General features: G+C 35.7%; 1 protein-coding gene across 5 annotated transcripts in view; it reads right to left on the bottom strand.

Annotated features, from left to right (window-relative positions):
* ANKHD1 (ankyrin repeat and KH domain containing 1) overlaps positions 1-20,884 on the bottom strand; it is a 125,806-nt gene that overhangs the window by 104,082 nt on the left and 840 nt on the right. The window lies entirely within an intron of this gene.

Below are 20,884 nucleotides of genomic sequence, written 5' to 3'. Positions count from 1 at the left end.
CAGTTGTTAAGTGTCTGCCTTCGGCTCAGGTCATGATCCCAGGGTCCTGGGATCGAGTCCCACATCGGGCTCCTGGCTCAGCGGGGAGACTGCTTCTCCCTCTCCCACTCCCCCTGCTTGTGTTCCCTCTCTCGCTGTCTCTCTCTCTGTCAAATAAATAAAAAATCTTTAAAAAAATTAAAATTCATAAGACAATTTATTCAGTTTAATTCTCCTACATCTTAAAATGCATGTAAATTCGAGTTTCAGTTAGGCAACATGACATAATGGAAAGAATACTGTGATACAGATCAGAATTAGGTTGAAGTATCAGTTTCATGAGGCACTATGTGTGACGACATTAGGCATGTCACTTTCTGCCTTTCCGATGTTCCATTTCTTCCTCAATAAATAAAATACCTGCCCCATCTATCTTACAGCACTATTGAAATGATGAAATAAGATAAAATAATTTGAAAATAATAAAACACTATATAAATGTAATTTTTAGGATATTAATTCTGTGTAATTACTTTTTTGTTCTGTCCCTTGCCAGTGTCTATCTTCTACGCCCTTTCAAACTGGAAGAATGATATTCACTGAGAATCTCACATAATACATTTTCATCAGAATGTACTTGAATTCTTTTTATTTTATTTATTTTTTCCAGTTTCATTAAGATATAATTGACATACAACATTGTATGAGCTTAAGGGGTACAACGTAATGATTTCATATATGTATGTACTGTGAAATGATCTCCACAGAAAGTTTAATTAACATCCATCACTTCACAGTTACGATTTTTTTCTTGTGATGATCACTTCCAATTTTCAAGTGTTATTTTAGGCATTTTATATTTAAGTTCTGACCCAAAAGATCAGATTTTAGGGGCGCCTGGCTGGCTCAGTCAGAGGAATGTGCAACTCTTGATCTCAGGGTCATGAGTTTGAGCTCCACATGGGATGCAGAGATTACTTAAATAAATAAAACTTAAAAATAAATAAATGAATAATAAAAGGATCAAAATTTAAATACCTATAACACTTGTGGGGAAAAAATCTTAAGTTTCCCAGCATGAGTTGTAATTATGCATAACTATACACACAGATGATTTGAATACAATTAGATATGCCAAAAAGCGCTCAACTCTAATATATCCTTTGTCCTACTCTCTCTAAAATTTTAAAAGCCTGCCTCAATGTGGAATCAATAAAAGGACAAAATATCCAGTTATGCCTATTATTTTTGGAATATTTGGGGGGTTGCTTTTGGCAGTTCATAAATATCTTACCTGGTAAATCTGTTGAAATACATACTTTTGTAATTCAGATTGCAATAGCATTACCTCAACCAGCCAACATGGAAACCATTTATAGCGACATGGAAATACTAAATTAGACCAATTCCGTATATTTAACATAAAAGACTTGGTGATATAGTCCCCCAAAACACATCTAGAAAATGGGTAAGTCCAAAATAATGTTATACCTAACCAAATTTGTCTTTATCATATAAATGAAGAGAGAAGCCCCCGAGTGTCTTACATAAAGCTAAAGGATCACAGAAATGTCCCTACTACCCAATGATAATTACATAACTCTCGATCCAGCAGCTGCACTGAGCAGCAAACATAAAACACCCACCTATAGTGGTACTGTTTTTGCCAATGACAAGAAAGTTTATTTCAAGTCTTTAAGATTGCAGATTTTTTTTTCTATCTTCTGATTAGGTACAAAAACAAAAGGTGGAAGAAAAAAGATGAGAGGGAATCTGGCCCCAAAAAACTATTTTTCTTTTATAGGTAATCTCTTCTAAATGCTACAGGTAAAACACTTTACGTCTTCCTTCTTTTTTTTTTTTTAAAGATTTTATTTATTTATTCATGAGAGACAGAGGGAGAGAGAGGGGGGGAGAGAGAGAGAGAAGTAGAGGGAGAAGCAGGCTCCCAAGGAGCAGGGAGCCCCATGCGGGACTCGATCCCAGGAACCCGGGATCATGACCTGAGCCGAAGGCAGACGCTTAACCATCTGAGCCACCCAGGCGCCCTACGTCTTCCTTCTCAAAAGTCTTTTCTCACCCTTCCTTCTTTAAAAAAACATGAGTATCATAGCTTCAACTAGAATTTAAACAAAGGGAGGGGCAGGGTGGAAAAGGGGAATAAGCATTTTATCCTATTTTTTTTATCCCATTTGACATTTCAGAAAGGAACAACTGGATGGCAACAGTTACTAGGAAGATTAACCACAGACTCAACTACTATCACCTTAAAAAAACGAAGTCAGTTACCTGGCCAAAATCTAGTTAGAAAAATCACTTATTAACCAACCTATGCTTTGGCCAAAACTCAATTCCACTAAAAAAACAACAATAACAAAAACCGCATACAGTTTCTATCAAGTCTAAGTAAGCAGTGTTATAATTAAAACGTTAACAATATTAATATGTTTTGTCTTAAAAAAGTAAAACAATAAAACCTTACCTATACATTTGTCAATAACAAATGGAAATAGCAATTGCTAGTTAGAGAAAATGTTAGTAAAAAAGGAACATTTGATTATAAAACATATACATTATATATATTTGTTTATATATTCTCCAGTCACTTGGTCATATTATGCAACAAGCAAATAAAGACTACCAACCTCTCAAATACAAGTCGAAAATACATTGTTTTATATAGAACACCTTTTAACCTAACAATGAATTACAAAACTTTTATTTTAAACATGTTAAGTAAGTTTGTATTTTGAGTTGGGGACTAAAATATTAGTAGCCACAAATTGTAGTACGTCTGCTAACCTTTAAGACTAATCATCACTCTCATGAATTCCAACTGGAGCTATGAGAAGGGTAAATGTTTTACACTACCTCTTCTCACAAACTTTCAAAAATAAAGCTCCCTTAAGAGATTCAGATTTGAGGAGCGCCTGGCTGGCTCAGTCGGGAGTGTGTAGTTCTTGATCTCGGGGTTGTGAGTTCAAGCCCCACACTGGGTGTAGAGATTACTAATAAATAAATAAATTTATAAAAAATTCTCTTTAAAAAGAAAAAAAGGACTCAGATTTGATAATTTAAAATGAAAAGCTAAATAAAACATTGTAAACATCTGAAACATTTTTCTAAAATGTATTTGCTATATCTCTTCTCTTTTGTACAGTTTATATTTGGATAGACCAGTATGTCTTACTTTTACCCACCCAAAGTAAGTCCTCTACTTTAAGTCAGAATCAGTATTTATACCATTTTAGAATGCAGGTGGTTTACTATTGATCTTTACTTGGAAGAGCAAAAAGTATGGATCAGTGTTCCAAGTGATAATTACTGACAGACAGAGCATTTCTTTTTTGCAAAAAACAGTATTCAAAAGTTTTGACAGTAGTATCACCACAAAAATGCCCCAAGATGTATTCAAAGGGAGAAAGCAATACAGTTGCAATTTAGGACCAAATAATGATAAATTTAGGAATGAGTTTTGCTGATACTGTAAAACCCAATAAAATCAGCAAAAACATCTTGGAATACTGGAATGAAAAGGCTATATTCCTTAACATAAAAACTTTTCAAGCTTCTTTCTACAAGGAAAATTGTATTCCCAATTTCAGACCCACAATCCTCTTCTCAAAAAACAGTAATAGTACCTTGGGCTTTCTGAAGTTGATTAGTTTCACACAGTACAAGAGAGAACCAGTGTGCTTTTCCTAATTCTAAGTTAAAGCTAGAGAAAATTAACTTCACTTTGCTCAACTACAAAAACTTAATTTATAATGTATAGTTTTAATACAGAATCTATTTTTTTTATTTTTCTAATTAAAGATGGGAGAAAGGAAGGTCTTCTTAAAAGTATCTGGCTGGCTGAGTTGGTAGAGCATGCGACTCTTAATCTCAGGGTCATGAGTTCAGGCCCTACCTTGGGCAAAGAATTTGCTTAACAAAATAATAATAAAAAAATTAAAAACTCTGCTGTTTAAAAAAAATAGCTACCATGAATTAAGTTCATTAAAAAAAATAGGCTACTGTTAATAAAATGCCTCATATCTGCCAGCATTTTCTATATATTATTCCAATCAATCATCTTTTAAAAAAAAAAGATTTATTTATTTTAGAGAGAGAGCAGGGGAGGGGTAGAGGGGAGGGAGAGAGAGAGAATCTTAAGCTCAGAGCCCAACTAGGAGCTCAATCTCACAACCCTGAGACCATGACCTGAGCAGAAACCAAGAGTTGGAAGCTTAACTGAGGCACCCATGTGCCCCCCATTCGATCATCTTAACTACTAGTAGATTAACTGACTTTCATTGTAAGTAACTGAAACTCAGAAAAGTTAAGTGACTTGCCCAATATCCCATAATCATACAGGATCTGAAGCCATATATTTTGGACTCCAAAGCTCATATTCTTTGTATTAAGTGAATCTTCTCAATAATGGAGTATAACTAAAACAAATACTAACAAAGTAAGCACAAAAACTACAAGTACGGTAATGCTTCAGTTTAACAGTAGCAATGTCAGGAAAAACCTTTTTTTTTTAAGATTTTATTTATTTATTTGACAGAGAGAGAAAGTACAAGCAAGGGGAGCAGCAGAGAGAGGGAGAAGCAGGCTCCCCGCCGAGCAGAGAGCCTGATGTGGGGCTCATTCCCAGGACCCTGGGATCATGACCTGAGCCAAAGGCTTAACCAACTAAGCCACCTAGCATCCCAGGAAAAAACTTCTTTAAATAAAATTAAATGTAATCAAGATTATCAAACCCACTAACAACTCTCTGGCAGAGTTTTGTTTTTTTTTTTAAAGATTTTATTTATTTGACAGAGAGAGACACAGCAAGAGCAGGAACACAAGCAGGGGGAGTGGGAGAGGGAGAAGCAGGCTTTCTGCAGAGCAGGGAGCCCGATGCAGGGCTCCATCCCAGGACCCTGGGATCATGACCTGAGCAGAAGGCAGACGCTTAATGACTGAGCCACTCAGGCGCCCCTCTCTGGCAGAGTTCTTAAAAAGACAGACAAATCATGTTTTCGTTTAGTAATTTCTGGCACCCACATTTACATTATTTCTAATGTACACTTACAACACATGTACAACAAAATTTGTGCCATAATAGGTTTTTTAAAAAGAAGACTGCTCACATACTCATTAGAAAAGTCACAAGAAATGAAGTATCTGGCAATTAAAGCGAAGAAAATCTTAATGTTGAAAGGATAAACTTTATATTTTCTCTATCATAATAAATGGGTAAAGGAGTCCTGGCTTCTACTCATTATCCCAAATAGAAAATAAGCATTCAACACTCCAAAGTAATACTTGATTTTAATAAGTTAAAAAGAGCCTCAAAAACCAATAAACCTCCAATTAGTACCAATAAGGAGAGGAAAGCATAATGACTAAGAGCAAAGACTCTGAGACTACTAGCTCATCTCTCAGTGTGATCTTAGCTAACTTGTTTTACCTCTTTAACCTCATTTACCTCAGCTATAATATAAGGACAGCAGTAACCATATCACAGGGTTATTGATGAGTAAGCTAGATACTATATCTAAAACTGCACAACAGTACTTAACACATGATAATTGCTCAACAAATATTAGTTGTTATTATTCTTATTAATATCACCACCACTACTATCATTAAGGTCAGTTGGCCCTGCCTTCCTATACTCTTACTCCCCACTCCACAAAAATACAGAACCCATTATACTCATTTTAGGCCAACAAGTAACATGAGTATATTAAGCACTACAGATATATTCACTCAACATTTATTAGGCACCTACTATATGCCTAACATTGTATTATATACTGAAAGCACAAAAATAAGTAAGACATGACTCTTGCTAATCAAGATAGACAATAAATACAATAAAGTATTACAGATGTTATAGTAGTTATATACAGACAACATGAGAACACAGAAGAAGGAACAGTCAATTCCAATTCAAGTAGTAATAAAGGACATGAGTTAAAGATAACAACTCTGGAACAAGAAGGTATCCAACAGGATGGGTAAGAAGGGACATCAGTGACAGCAGCAGCAGTGTATAGTCATAGTTACAAACATGAGCTTCAGAGTCCAAGATACCTGAATTAAAATACCAACTCCAGGGCATTCAGTCAGTTAGGCATCCAACTCTTGATTTTGGCACAGGTCATGATCTTGGGGTCATGAGATCTGGCCCCACCCCAGGCTCCACGCTTAGTAGGGAGTCTGCTTGGGATTCTCTCCCTCTCCCTCTGCCCCTCCCCCCATAAACAAATAAATCTTTAAAAAATAAAATAAAGTAAAATCCCAACTCCATCATTACTAGATATATGACTCTGTGTATGTCACACAATGTCTCTAAGCTTCAGTTTCCTCATCTGTAATTTGGGACCAATTGTTTTTGCAATTTAAAAAATTACTTAAGAGAGAGAAAGTGAGAGAAGAGAGAGAGAGCACGAGCTGGGTGAGGGGCAGAGGGAGAGGCAAACTCCCCGGTGAGCACGGAGTTGGATGTGGGGCTCCATCCCAGGACTCCAGAATCATGACCTGAGCCAAAGGCAGACACTTAACTGACTGAGCCACCCAGATGCCCTGTTTTTGCAATTTTGATTTTTGATTAAAATCAAAATCTTCATATGGTACTGGTAAAGTTTGAGAATATATAGGTAAGTACTTAACCCAGTGGACAATAAGCACTCAACATACAGTAGCTATTATTATGATTCTAGAAGCCAAAGAAGCAGAAGCAAATTAAACCAGGGCCTTTAATAGCCTGATATGTTCAGAGAACTACAACAATTAGGCATGACTGGAAACAAAAAGCGAATAAAGTAGGGTAAAAAAAAGGATAGAGTTTAAAAAATAGAAACCAAATCCTAAATAGCCTTGTATGCCACATCAAGGAATTTGCTTTATCCTTTATCTAAGATATGAGAAGGCTTTTTGTCAAAAGAGTGGTATGACTGGACTGACATTAGAGAATCTACTCTGATAGCAAGGTAGAGTAAGAATTAGAGGGGTATAATCTTGAAGGTAGACAGAGCCAGGGATTACTGAAATAAGTGCCAGTGAAAGATGATGGTTTTATTTATGGCAGAACCATTAAGGAAACAGGGAAAGGGACAAATAAACAAGATGTTAAGAAAGAACCTACAGGACTTAATGCCTGCTTAGATGCGTACGGTGAGAAGAAATAGCAGATATGAGATGCGAGTATGAGACGTGAGGTTTCTGACTACAGCAAGTAACTTTAGGACAATGTAATTTACAAAGGTGGAAGTAAAAAATAATTGGGGTGGAGGGGGAAATGATGAGTTCAGAATTAAAACTGGTGACCCTGAGGTGTTTATACAATAAACATATAGTAGGCAGTTGGAAGGCATCTTGGCAGACCGCTAAAAGTAGGAGATGGAAGCCACATGGATATTTAAGAGACATATGCTCCTGAGAGAACAAACTGCAAATGCCAAAGGCTCTGAAGCAGGACATGCTTGGAAAGTTTACAGAACATAATGTGGTTTTGCTTAAATATGAACACAAGACAAGCTTATGCTGATGGACTTTGTATCCTTTCATTTTTCATCATTGCCCCTTTAAACTTGCCACTTAAAACCCATCAAACTCCTGAAGACATCCAAACGTCAACCTTTATAGTGATCATCCAACTTACCCAGGACAATGATCCATACATTTGTGTTTAGGATCTGGGATTGTCACAAGACCATGAAAATATTAAAAGAGGTAATGCAATTAAAGTACACAATGACTTGAACACACTCAAATAAAATTTGTTAATATGTGAGGAGTTTGGAAGGACAAATATAATTTGAATAAATAATTTATCTTGTTTTAAGAAGTTCCCTGAAATGTTCATGCTTGTGAAAAGACTGATATCTTTAAGGGCAGGGACCACAATTTTTCATCTTTGTCATTCCAAAACCTAGCACAAAGTTTATCAAATAGTAGGCTCTACATAAATTATTGTCAAATAAACAAATCCACTCTACAATACCTATCAGAATCAAACAGACTGCCAAGGACTCTAATTTCTGAAAGACATAACTTTATTTTGTTTGACGTGAATTCATGAAGAAGAGGTATTACCCAAAACTAAACTCTGATTTTCTTTTCTAGAGAATGAATGAATGATTGTAACAGATTAGCAACAAGGAGATAATAATACACAATAGAAAAGTACCTTTGATACTGTATTATCATATTATTCAAAATTTTGTTGGGGGAGGAATAATAGATCAAATCCATGCACCTGATTTAAGTATAGCCTTAATTAATGCTCTCTTCAAACTAAAAGAAAATAAACTTTTGTTTATCAAATCCTAAGTAAAACAGGTACTAAAGTATAGTACAGATTCTCACTGTTCATAGAATGAAAATAACTAATAATTTAAAATAATTGCAACCATTTGAGCAGTGACATCTAAGATTTGTTTTTGCAATTTAATCACATAGGTGATAACACTAGCTTGAGTGTCAAGCAAATTGTATGTTACTTAAACATTGGATTCACACCTCTTAAGTGGTTGTTAGAAGATACCAAATGCAAAAACTCTAATTACTATGGTTTATATTTTATTCCACTTATTCATCTATTACCCTGAAAAAAAAGAAATGCCATCCACAATCTTCATGCAGACTATAGGCCACATCAGATGCATTCAGCCTACAACTATGGAAACTAACCATCTCCTGCCACCTCAGTTTTATCTCCTCTCAAACATATATCCATAGTTTGTCAAGGAGAGGATACATGAAAAAAACCCCAAATACTAGTATTGTGACAACTTGCTCTTCTCATAGCGTGATACACACAGGTTTAAATCACATGAGTTATCCCCCTAGTCCAACAAGAGTGTATAATAAGAGGGGCAGAAATTTCAAGAGTTAGAATATTACTAATGGCAGGGGAGGGTCTTTTACATATGACCACAAATTCTGCAGCATATTAAATACTCCCTATTAAACTCTTCTGAAGACCCGATCAAGAGAAGGAGAACATATCCAATAACCTAGAAAAGCTAAAACAATCTTGAAAAAGAACAAAGTTGAAGGACTTACACTTCCCAATTTCAAAACTTACTGCAAAAAGCTACAGTAATCAAGATGGTATGGAATAAGCATAAGACATTTAGATAAACTGAATTTAACAGAAATAAAACCTCCAAAAATAAACCCTCACATTTACAGTCAATTGACTTTTGACAAGGGTGCCAAGATAGTTCAATGGAGAAAAAAAATAGTCTTTTCAACAAATGGTGTTGGGACAATTGGTTATTCACATTCAAAAGAATGAGGGGGGATCTCTACCTCACACCTTATATAAAAATTAACTCAAAATGCATCTAAGACATAAATGTAAGAGTTAAAACTCAAAACTCTTAGAAGAAAGCAGGCATAAATCTTCATGACCTCGGATTACACAACAGTTTCTTAGACATGACACCAAAGGCACAAGCAACAAAAGAAAAAAAATAGCTGGATATAAAAATTAAGCTTCCCCCAAATTTTAAAATGTTAAGGACATAATCAAATGAAAAGACAACCAATAGAATGAGAGAAAATATTTGCAAATCATGTACCTGATATGGGACTAGTACCCAGAATATATAAAAAACACAATTCAACAAGAAAACAACCCAATCAAGAAATGGGAAAAAGATCTGAATAGGCATTTCTCCAAAGATATACAAATAAGCACATGAAAAGATGCTCAACTTCATTAGTTATCGAGGAAATGCAAATCAAAACCACAATGAGATACCATTCCATACCCACTAGGATGGCCATATTAAAAAAAAAAAAAAGGTTACCAAGGTTGTAGAGAAGTTGGAATCCCCATACATTGCTGATGGGAATGTAAAATGGTGCAGCTGCATAAAAAACAGTTTGGCAGTTCTTCAGAAAGTCAAACATGGAGTTAGTTATCATAGGGCCTAGCAATTACACTCCTTAGGTAGACACCCAAGAGAACTGACAAGAAATGTTCATGCAAAACTTGTACACAAATGTTCACAGCATCTTTATTTATAGTGGCCAAAATGTAGAAATAACCCATGAACAAAATGTGGTAAATCCACAAAATGGAATATTTTTCCAATGGAGTACTGATACAAGATACAACACGTAGAAACACTGGCAACAATACACTGAGTGAAAGAAGTGAGGTACAAAAGACCTCATGTCATATGATTCCATTTATATGAAATGCCCAAAGTAGGCAAATCCAGAGACAAAGGCATATTAGTGATTATCAGGGAATGCAGGATGGGGGCAGGAGGATGGATAGCAAATCACTGCTAATGGGTACAAGGTTTTGTTTGGAGTGGGGGGGTGATGAAAATGTTTTCAAAAGATGGTGGTAGTTGTAAAACTTTGTAAATATATTAAAAACCATTGTATATAAAGAATGAACCTATGATATGTGGATTATATTTCAATTTTTAAAACTTTGGGAATTTGAGGGATGCCTGGGTAGCTCAGTTGGTTAAGTGACTGCCTTTGGCTCAGGTCATGATCCCAGAACCCTGGGATCAAGTCCTGGATTGGGCTCCCTGCTCAGCAGGGAGCCTGCTTCTCCCTCTGCCTGTTCTGCCTGCCGTTCCCTCTGCTTGGGCTCTCTCTCTCTCTGACAAATAAATAAAATCTTTAAAAAGTAAATAAATAAAAAATAAAACTTTGGGAATTTGAATTTGAAAAATACTTTGGAAATCTGTTCAATTTCCTATTTTGATAAATGCATTGTGGTTATGTAAGAGAATGTTTAGGGAATGTACACTGAAGAATTTAAGGGTAAAGAGGCATGATGTATGCAACCTATTTTCAAATTATTCAGAAAATAAATTATTCATTTATTTGTTTATGGAGAGGGAGAGAGAATAGGACAGTATGAACACAATTGTTGAGTCTGGGTAAAGGATATGGGGAGGAGTTCCTTGTACTATTCTTGCAACTTTCCAGTAAGTTTGAAATTACATCAAAATAAAAAGTAACAAAGATAATGTATCCAATATAATTGGACTATTGCCTCTTTTGGGATTGCTCTTTGATAATGATAGTTTGTTTCACCTATGTTACTGAATTTAGGGACTGTACAATTTTTTACAGGCAAAGATAAAAATGTAGAGATATAGCAGAATAAGTAAACAGAGAAAAAATCAATTAGAAGCTGGTAAGAGCTGAAACTCCTTCCAAAGTGTACCACTCAAGGTATCAACTGACAGGGACGCCTGGGTGGCTCAGTGGGTTAAGCGTCCGTATCAACTGACAAGGCCAAACCTTTACTTTCTGAGATTTCATAAAATGCTTACATGAAAAACTTTTCAATTCTACATCATTAAAGAAAATACTAAGGCTCATTTATCTAGCTTTAATACCATACTGAGATAACTTTTTTAAAACTGAACTCACCACTAGTGATATAAAGGATAAAACATACTCTTCTTAGCATTTAATCAATATATTAAGCACTGTGATCAATCACAAGTTAGTCAATATGAGAATGAATCAGGAAAAAATGAGGATTATATTTCAGAAACATCTCATCTACACTATCCTATGTTAAATGGGTTCAATGCCTTTAGGGAAGACACCACTGAGTGCTCATACAGCCTCTCCTATTATATATGATTTTTATTATTTTGTCAAACTCAAACCTTTTGATTTGTTAATATCTAATGTGATAAAACAATCACATTAAGATTTCTTTAAAGATTTTATTTATTTTGAGAGGGGGTGAGGGAGAGAGGCAGAGGGAAAAAGAGAAACCCAAGCAGACTCCACGCCAAACAAAGAACCCAAAGCGGGGCTCGATCCCACAACCCTGAGACCATGCCTCAAACTGAAATCAAGAACTGGACACTTAACCGAGTCACCCAGGTGCCCCAAAACAATTACATTAAGATTTGCATTAAAACAGGGGCGCTTGGGTGGCTCAGACGCTTAAACGTCTGCCTCGGCTCAGGTCATGATCCCAGAGTCCTGGGATCAAGCCCCACATTGGGCTCCCTGCTCCACGGGAAGCCTGCCTCTCCCTCTCCCACTCCCCCTGCTTGTGTTCCCTCTCTCGCTGTGTCTCTCTCTGTCAAATAAATAAATAAAATCTTTAAATAAATAAATAAATAAACCCTCCAATATGTGGCCCAGTGATTTTCAACAAGGATGTCAAGACCAATCAATTGGGAGATGATAGTCTTTTCAATAAATCATGCTGGAAAAAATGATATCCATATGCAAAAAAATGAAGTTGGGACACTGACCTTACATTGCATACAAAAATTAACTCAAAATGGACCCAAGACCTAAATTAAGAGCTAAAACTATAAAATTCATAAGAAAACATTGGAGAAAAGCTTCATGACACTGGATTTGGCAACAACTTCATGCATATGACTACAAAAAAAAAGAAAAAATAGGTAAACTGGACTTCATCAAAATTAAAGACTTTGAGGAATGAAAGGACACTATCAACAGAGTAAAAAGGCAACCTATGGAAGGGGAAAAAAATAGGTGTAAATTATATATGTGATAAGGGATTAATACCCAAAGAACATCTACAATTAAACAACGAAAAAGTAACCCAACTAAAAATGGGGATAGGATTTGAATAGACATTTCTCCAAAGAAGATACACAAATTGCCAAAGGCACATAAAAAAGATGCTCAATATCACTAATCGTTAGGGAAATACGAATTAAAACCACAATGAGACACCACTTCACACACATTAGGATGGCTATTATCAAAAACAAAAAGAAAAAACAAGTATTGGCTAAAATGTGTGGCAACTGGAACCCTTGTGCAATTCTGGTGGGAATGTAAAATACTATAGCTGCTACGGAAAACTGTATGGTAATTCCTCAAAAAATTAAAAATAGAGTTACTATATGATCCCACAATCCCACTACCAGGTACACACCCAGAAGAATTGAAAGCAGGGACTTGAACAGGTATTTGTACACCCATGTTCATAGAAACATATACATAATAGCCAAAAGGTAAAAGCAATCCAAGTGTCCATCAACAGATGAATGGATAAACAAAATGTGGTATATACATATTATAGTATTCAGCCTTCAAAAGGAATGAAATTCTTTTTTTTTAAAGATTTTATTTATTTATTTGAGAGAGAGAATGAGAGACAGAGAGCATGAGAGGGAAGAGGGTCAGAGGGAGAAGTAGACCCCCCGCTGAGCAGGGAGCCCGATGTGGGACTCGATCCCGGAACTCCAGGATCATGACCTGAGCCAAAGGCAGTCACTTAACCAACTGAGCCACCCAGGCGCCCAAAAGGAATGAAATTCTGACACATGCTATAACATGGATGAACCTTGAAGACATAATGCTAAGCAAAACAAGCCAGTCACAAAAAGAGAAACACCATATGATTCCACTTATTTGATGTACCCAGAGTAGTTAAATTTACAGAAAAAGAAAGTAGAATTGTGATTGTTAGAGGGTGGGGAAGTATGATAGGGATGGATACAGAATTTGGGAAGATGAAAACAGTCTGGAGATGGCTGCTGGTGATGGTTGCACAACAATGTGAATGTACTTAATGCCACTGAACCGTACCCTTTAAAATGGTTAAAATGGTAAATTTTATGTTAGGTATATTCTAAGACAACTAAAAAAATGGTTAAAATGGTCAATTTTGTCTCTGTATACTTTACCACACACACAAAAACAAAAACAAAACGTTCTCAATCTAACTGTCCTCAATTACAAACTGTTAAATCAAACTTACCTTGGCAACTTAATAAACTGCTTTCCTGTACAAGTTTTTGGTTTTTTTTTTTTTTAAGATTTTATTTGTCAGAGAGAGAGAGCACAAGCAGGGGGAGCAGCAGACAGAGGGAGAAGCACACTTCCCGCTGAGCAAGGAGCCCGAGGTGGGGCTCAATCCCAGGACCCTGGGATCATGACCTGAGCCACCCAGGTGTCCCCAATTCTTTGCTTCTTAAGGCTAATCCCTAGGGGTATACCTGCCTTTCTCTTTTCAAAATTGCACACTAATGCAGGTAAATCAAACAGCCAGGATACACTGGGATATCTACTTACAAAAACAAAAACACCCTTTCTACTACTGAAAACATCCATTAAGGGAAAAACTTTATGAGAACAGAAGTGTATGTAAAGGAGGAAGATCAAATGTGCTCTTTGACAAAGAGCTGCTAAATTTCAGTCTAGGAAGTAAAATAGAGCTTTATATACAACTTCACTTTCTTCCTGGTTTAGGTAAAATTGGCCAGGAAAAGGTAAGCCAGTCAATCATCACAAGGCAAATGATCTTCATTCATAGGAACTACACACCATAATTAACTACCAATAGAACAGCACATAGATTTTAATTTCTACAAATTAATTAGAGTGTAACAATATACAAAATCAATGTTTTCCATATTGGCAAAGGTGCAAAGTTGGGGATATGTCTTTCTATATCAGTAGTTTTAATATTTATTTAATTCTTTTAAGATGAATGATGACAAGAACTGAACTTTTCAAATAAGTTCAATTACAAAATTATCTTAGAATAGTGCTCCTCCTGTACTCAATGGTATACTTTTAACTGCCTTCTTAATATACTGATCTACACAGCTGTCACCAATTTCATTAAATAATAGAAAACTTTCCCAACAAGGTCAACTATGGATTATGTGCTAGTTTGAGACAGGCATGTCTTAAGCAACTAATTAAATTCATTGGTACAATGCACCAGAAAAGAAACAGTCAGCAAGACAAGTAAGATAACTTTTAGCATGGAGTCAGATGACCTATTTTCTCCTACAAATTAGCTGTGTTATCCTGGGTAAGTCAATTAGCTCAACTGTTTCCAGACTTGTAAGGCTTTGCCCAGGGTCCTGACATGAAGTTTCCAATTTGATATTTTGTCAAATGTGGTTATTTTTAAAAATTCATTTCATAACAGTAAGAAGAGCATTATCTCAATATAGAGAAAATTATGGAAAAAATAGCTTTATAAGAAGTTCACTATACTGTCCTTACTTTTCTCATTTCACTTTAATGAAAACTTCTACAGGGACTAAGCAAGCATTTATTGGAGAAACAGTATTTTATAACCCAAAACTGCCTATTTCTTAATCTGAAGAAGCAAAATAATAGCATGGGTTTTGGATTCAGTACTAGATTCAAATCCTAGCTTTACCTGGCTGTGTAACATTTTAACCATTTTTTAATTTTTTGTTTTATGGATTCATCATTTCCCTGAGCCTACATTTATTCATCTATAAAAATGCAGGTATCTACTTTAAAGGGGTGTTGAAACAATTAAATAATGAAAGTATCTAGTATAGAACTGGCATATAATATGCATTCAATAAATGGTAGCAGTTACCTAAAAATGAGATGAGACAGGATTATCACCAAGATTCTATGACTTTATAGACAAGCAACAGAAAAGGAAAACTATAAATAATAAAGTCGAAGAAGATAGATATATTGAAATAGTTAGGGGCACCTGGGTGGCTCAGTTGGATAAGCATCTGCCTTCCGCATAGGTCATGATCTCAGGGTCCTGGGATCAAGCCCCACATCAGGCTCCCCGCGCAGGGGGGAGTCTGCTTGTCTCTCTCCTGCTGCTCCTCCCCCCACTCATGCTCTCTTTCTCAAATAAATAAATAAAAAATCTTTAAAAAAAAGAGTTAATTTATAATGGGTAAAAAAAGGAATTGATTTTTTTATAACCTTAAATTTTTTTTTTTAAAGATTTTTATTTATTTATTTGACAGAGAGAGACACAGCGAGAGAAGGAACACAAGCAGGGGGAGTCCGAGAGGGAGAAGCAGGCTTCCCGCAGAGCAGGGAGCCCGATGCGGGGCTCGATCCCAGGACCCTGGGATCATGACCTGAGCCGAAGGCAGACGCTTAACGACTGAACCACCCAGACACCCCTGATTTTATTTCTTATACTTTTGGTTATGTAGGAAGGTAAATTTGGCAAAAAACAAACAAACAAAAAGGTAGACTCTTCATTTCTTTTCTTTTTACTTGCCAATTCAAGACTAATACTTTTTAAAAACTGCTTTGCATTCTCTTTAAAGCAAAATATTTTATTTAGCTAACCTATCACTGAATCAGAAGGCTGGAATTAGTTTTCAGAGGTTATCTAGTACATTATCACATTACTACCAGATAGACTCAGGAAGGAATGTGCTTAAACTCATCTCCAATGCTTCATTCTTAAAAATGTTTTATCATTCTAATTAGAAAAAGTCTAAATCCTTCTCAAATTTACCTCTTAGAAATCTCACATATACAGTATGTTATCTTTTGTATAATAATAGGGAAAATAAAAATACATATTTGTATTTCCATAAATTCTGAAAGAAAAAAAAAGACATTAGAAGTGTAAAGGGCAGGATACTTGGGAAGGGTTAGCTCAAGATTTTTCACTGTATTTGCCCTTATGTCACTGTGACTCAAACTGTACGCATGTAATCACCTATTGAAATGTACTAAGTAATAACCGTAAGAAAACCCTACATCCTTCAAGTTTCACAATTAGGTGAAATCTAATCTAATCCAAATCTTATCAACTCTGGTTTGACCCACCATTCATATAACCATACTTATCAACACATCATTTTATATGTAAAGTCTTAAGGCTTTACAGAATGAAACTTATGTAAAGTTGATACTCATGCAATATAACAAATTGTTAGAGTAATAACATGTAGTTTTCCTTCTGTAAACATTTCTAATGTCTCCAAAATTTGCTCACTAGAGTACAAAGTTCTATTTCCTATTTTATCAGTAGTATTGATAATTTATGGAATAAAGCACTTTCTACCTTGCACAAAGTCCCAATAAAAGTTTTTTAGAAATTTATTTTCATGGACAATAAATGAATTTTTCAAAAATAATACAGTATTTTAAGTTAAAGTTACTCAAAATGATAAATTTACCATAGAAAATTTACAGCATTAAACCTTTCAGTACCCTCCTTCAATTTCTCTCTTGTCCAGATTATGAACATAAACCTTGAGATGCTACCAAAAGCAGTGACTCACCTGTTTACCTAAAGTTTGAATACAGAGTATTCATGATAAAATTGCCATCCCTGATGATAAGAATGGACTCTAGACCAGTGGTTCTCAACCAGGGGGTGATTTTGTCCCCAGGAGACATTTAGCAATGTCTGGAGACATTTATGGCTCTCACAACTGGAGGGGTTCTAGTGGCACCTAGTGGGTAAAGGCCAGGGATGTTGCTAATGCACAGGACAGCCTCTAACAACAAGAATTATCTGGACTAAAATGTCAATATGTTGCTGTTGAGAAACCTTGCTCTAGATTATAGATTATAAGTAACTCTAAAGCAAATGATACATCTCTTCAATGAGAGAAAATCAAAATGGAAATTCTGTATGGCTGTACTTTTGCCTCTAAAAATAATTTTCACGGAAAAAAAATTCCCTACAAAGCTTTTACTATAATTTCCTATAAACTGCTGTATACAGTTTGTGTGTTTCTACTCATTTATAAATAAGGCACCTGCCTCAAGAAAAAAAAAAAACCCAAACCTCAATATGATATAAAGCTATGCTGTCTAACTGGGTATCCATCTTTAAAGTGTGTGTATATATATAAACAAATACACACACTACATAGGCTCATATAGGCCTAGAAAATTTAATGAAAAAAATTATAATATTGGTTATCATTGAAGAATGGGATTTGAAGGGTCAGTGGGGGTGAGAAGGACTTTTACTTTGCACCTTATATCTACTACCTACACTGTTGAATTTTTCAACATGAGACTATATGACTTTTATAATTTTTTTTAGTATCAACGTTTTTTTTATGTTTTATTTATTTATTCATGAGAGAGAGAGAGAGAGGCAGAGGCAGAGGCAGAGGGAGGAGCAGGCTCCCTGCCTAGCAGGGAGCCCGACGCGGAACTCGATCCCAGGACCCCGGGATCATGACCTGAGCCGAAGGCAGACGCTCAGCCATCTGAGCCACCCAGGCGCCCATGACTTTTATAATTTTAAAAGGAGGGGGCACCTGGGTGGCTCAGTTGGCTGAGCGTCTGCCTTCCGCTCAGGTCACGATCCCGGGGTCCTGGGATCGAGCTCCATCTTGGGCTCCCTGCTCCTTGGGAGCCTGCTTCTCCCTCTCCTTCTGCCTCCACCCCACCCCCGCTCGTGCTCTCTCTCTCACCCTCTTGCTCTCAAAGAAATAAAATCTTTAAAAAAAAAATAAAAGGAGAATATCACGCATATATATATATATACATATATTCTTATAACAGAAAATTAAGTCATAAGCCTAACAAAAGTCTTTTCTTCAGGTACTATTTTCTTCTTTTTTACTTGCTTAAAAAAGACTACAAATCCAAAATCAACATTTAAAAATTGTTTTTTTAAAGGATTTTCAACCTGATCTCTATTCTAAACAATGGTACATTTCAATAGGATCCAATGCAAGTTGTGATTTCTATTCAAGGCCTTGGACAGCTAAGGAACATTCTTGCTATGCCTGAAGAAATACAAAACAGATATTTACCAATTTTTAAAACAAGAACCAAAGATCCCAAATGGTGGCATTCTCTAAGCTACTATAATTCTAATAAAAAATTTACAAAAAGACCCAAACCCATTCCTTAAACTAAAAAGTCTTTTAACTTAGCCAGCCAAGGGAAAACAGCATGGTTTTTCTTAGCTATTGGCTCTCATAATGAACAAAAGAGAGGTCCTTAGAGTATCTATGCCTCTGTACACCAAATGTATAAGACTTCAATTAATTCCAGAGCAAATAAACTAGGCCTCCACATTTCTTATTTCTCACCGAGTCCTGCCCCATTTGGGGAACAAGACAAATTTTGCTCTCGATCTATAAAATAACTCGTTATGTTTCTGGATGTCTAGATTCTAAATACTTGGTTCTAAAACATCTAGGGAAGACAAAAATAAAGATTTTAGTATTATTCATCAAATGCCAATTGGGTGAGTGTTTTTTGAACATTACGATCTCTTCATAATGGAAATTCAAAGGCCATGATATGGGAGAAAACGGCTAATCCTTTGAAAGAGAAAAGAAAAAAGAAAGAAATCTGCTTGGGCAAAATAGGTCATTTCACTCACAAACATATAGACTATACTATACCACACATACTGTACAGCAAAGACTAGATACTCCAGGAATTTCTTCTCTACGTGATATGGAAGAAAGAAGACATAAAAACAAAATTTCCTTTTTCTACAGCTTAAGAAAGAATCTATGTGCACCCTGAGCATCATCTTAAGACTATGATAAAGTCTCTGGGTATCCCAGACACATTCATTCCAAAAATGAGGCCCACCCATTTACACTTTATATCTAAATCCTGGCACAGAAAACTTAACAGGAAACTAAGGAGTTCTACCATTAGCCTAAATGAATACAAGAATCATCAATAAATAACTTCCACAATAAACATCAAAAAAACAAAAAGGTGTGGATTCTGCTCACAGCTTTAATCACATGGTATGGGGAATCCAAATGAAATACAGTAAGCTTTAGAAGAGAGAGACTGTGTGTGTGTGCGTGCATGCGTGTGTGTGTGTGTGTGTGTGTACAAGCCTCACAGAAATGGTTACCTCAAAAGCTCATTTCCCAGATACAACACATGAGCCAAAAGAGTTAGAAATATATGACTTTGGAGGCTCACTATCACTCTACCTCTGTAAAAATGTAAGAATACTATTTATGTAAAAGTGAATTAGTTATCTTTCACTTTACCTATGAAAATTATGTAAAAATGGTCCAGAAAATCAAGGACATTACATTTAGACCAAAGCAAACCTTTTCAGGCTCTCTTACAAGTTAAAAAAAAAAGACTCTAATCTTTAAAATCTAAAAGTATTCCCACTTCATTTTGTAGGTAAAAAGTACATGTGTTTTAGGTTCCTCTCTCATCAATTTTCATTGAAAGAAGGAAAGAAAGTCTTCCATAAGCACAAGAGTGGAGGTGCTCCAGAGACTCTCTCTATAACTCAAATAAAATCCTGTCCCACTTTGACTTAGAAGTTACTTCTCTTAAAGTGAAATTCAAAGATACAGACATTCAAGGGACTAGCTTCCTTACATCCCATACACTATTTTTTCCAAAGCAAAACATTGGAGTTAAAATCTACTAACATTTTAAATCTAAATGAACTCCTGTTCAGACATGGTAAGACAATGGTAGAATGGTAAGACAATGCACTAACTGTATTCTGCAACCCATAAATAGTTTCTTATTCCTCTCAAATACAACAGCCAAGATAGTTGTACACAGAGAAATCTCTGTACTTTTAACAGCAAGATCAGAGGCTAAAATAATTGGCCATAGGGGAATGAACCAGGCACCTTAGAACCAAAATAGAATACTCTGGGCACTTAGAACAATAGCCATCAAGGAACAGTACTATATCCAAGCCATGGTCGAGATAAAAATATATACATACAAATAAATAAATATATATATATATATATATATATATATATATATATATATATATCCCTATTCCCTAGGGCCCAAAAGATGACGATGCCGTCCATCCCAGGTTGCTCAGACCTAGAAAGGCACAGTTAAGAGTTAAAAAGTTACAAGAAATGAAGGATCTGATCATTAATTGCCGCAAAAGCTGTTCAGTGTTTCACCTTCTCCAAGCCTAAAAAATACAGACTTCAGCTATCCAGCTATTTTGAAGTTCAAAGATGCACTGGGATTTCCTTTTCCTGCATAACTTCACAAAAGGTCCCAGGTGCAAGACTCACGTGCTTTCTTAGGGTAAAAGCAGAGAGCTTCTTCATACTAACCTGTCTCAAACTAAAAAAGGAAATTAAGAACACTTCTTTCATACACAGGTAAGGCACAGGGCAAATAAATGACAGACAACTCAACTCTGGGAACATGCATACAGTGGAAATGCTCT

Source organism: Eumetopias jubatus, unplaced genomic scaffold, assembly GCF_037043125.1.
Source record: "Eumetopias jubatus isolate StellerSeaLion01/CBP00866 unplaced genomic scaffold, mEumJub1_p1.0 scaffold_5, whole genome shotgun sequence".
NCBI lineage: Eukaryota > Metazoa > Chordata > Mammalia > Carnivora > Otariidae > Eumetopias > Eumetopias jubatus.
Note: the sequence above shows the minus strand (reverse complement) of the source record. Positions and strands in the feature narration are given on the sequence as shown.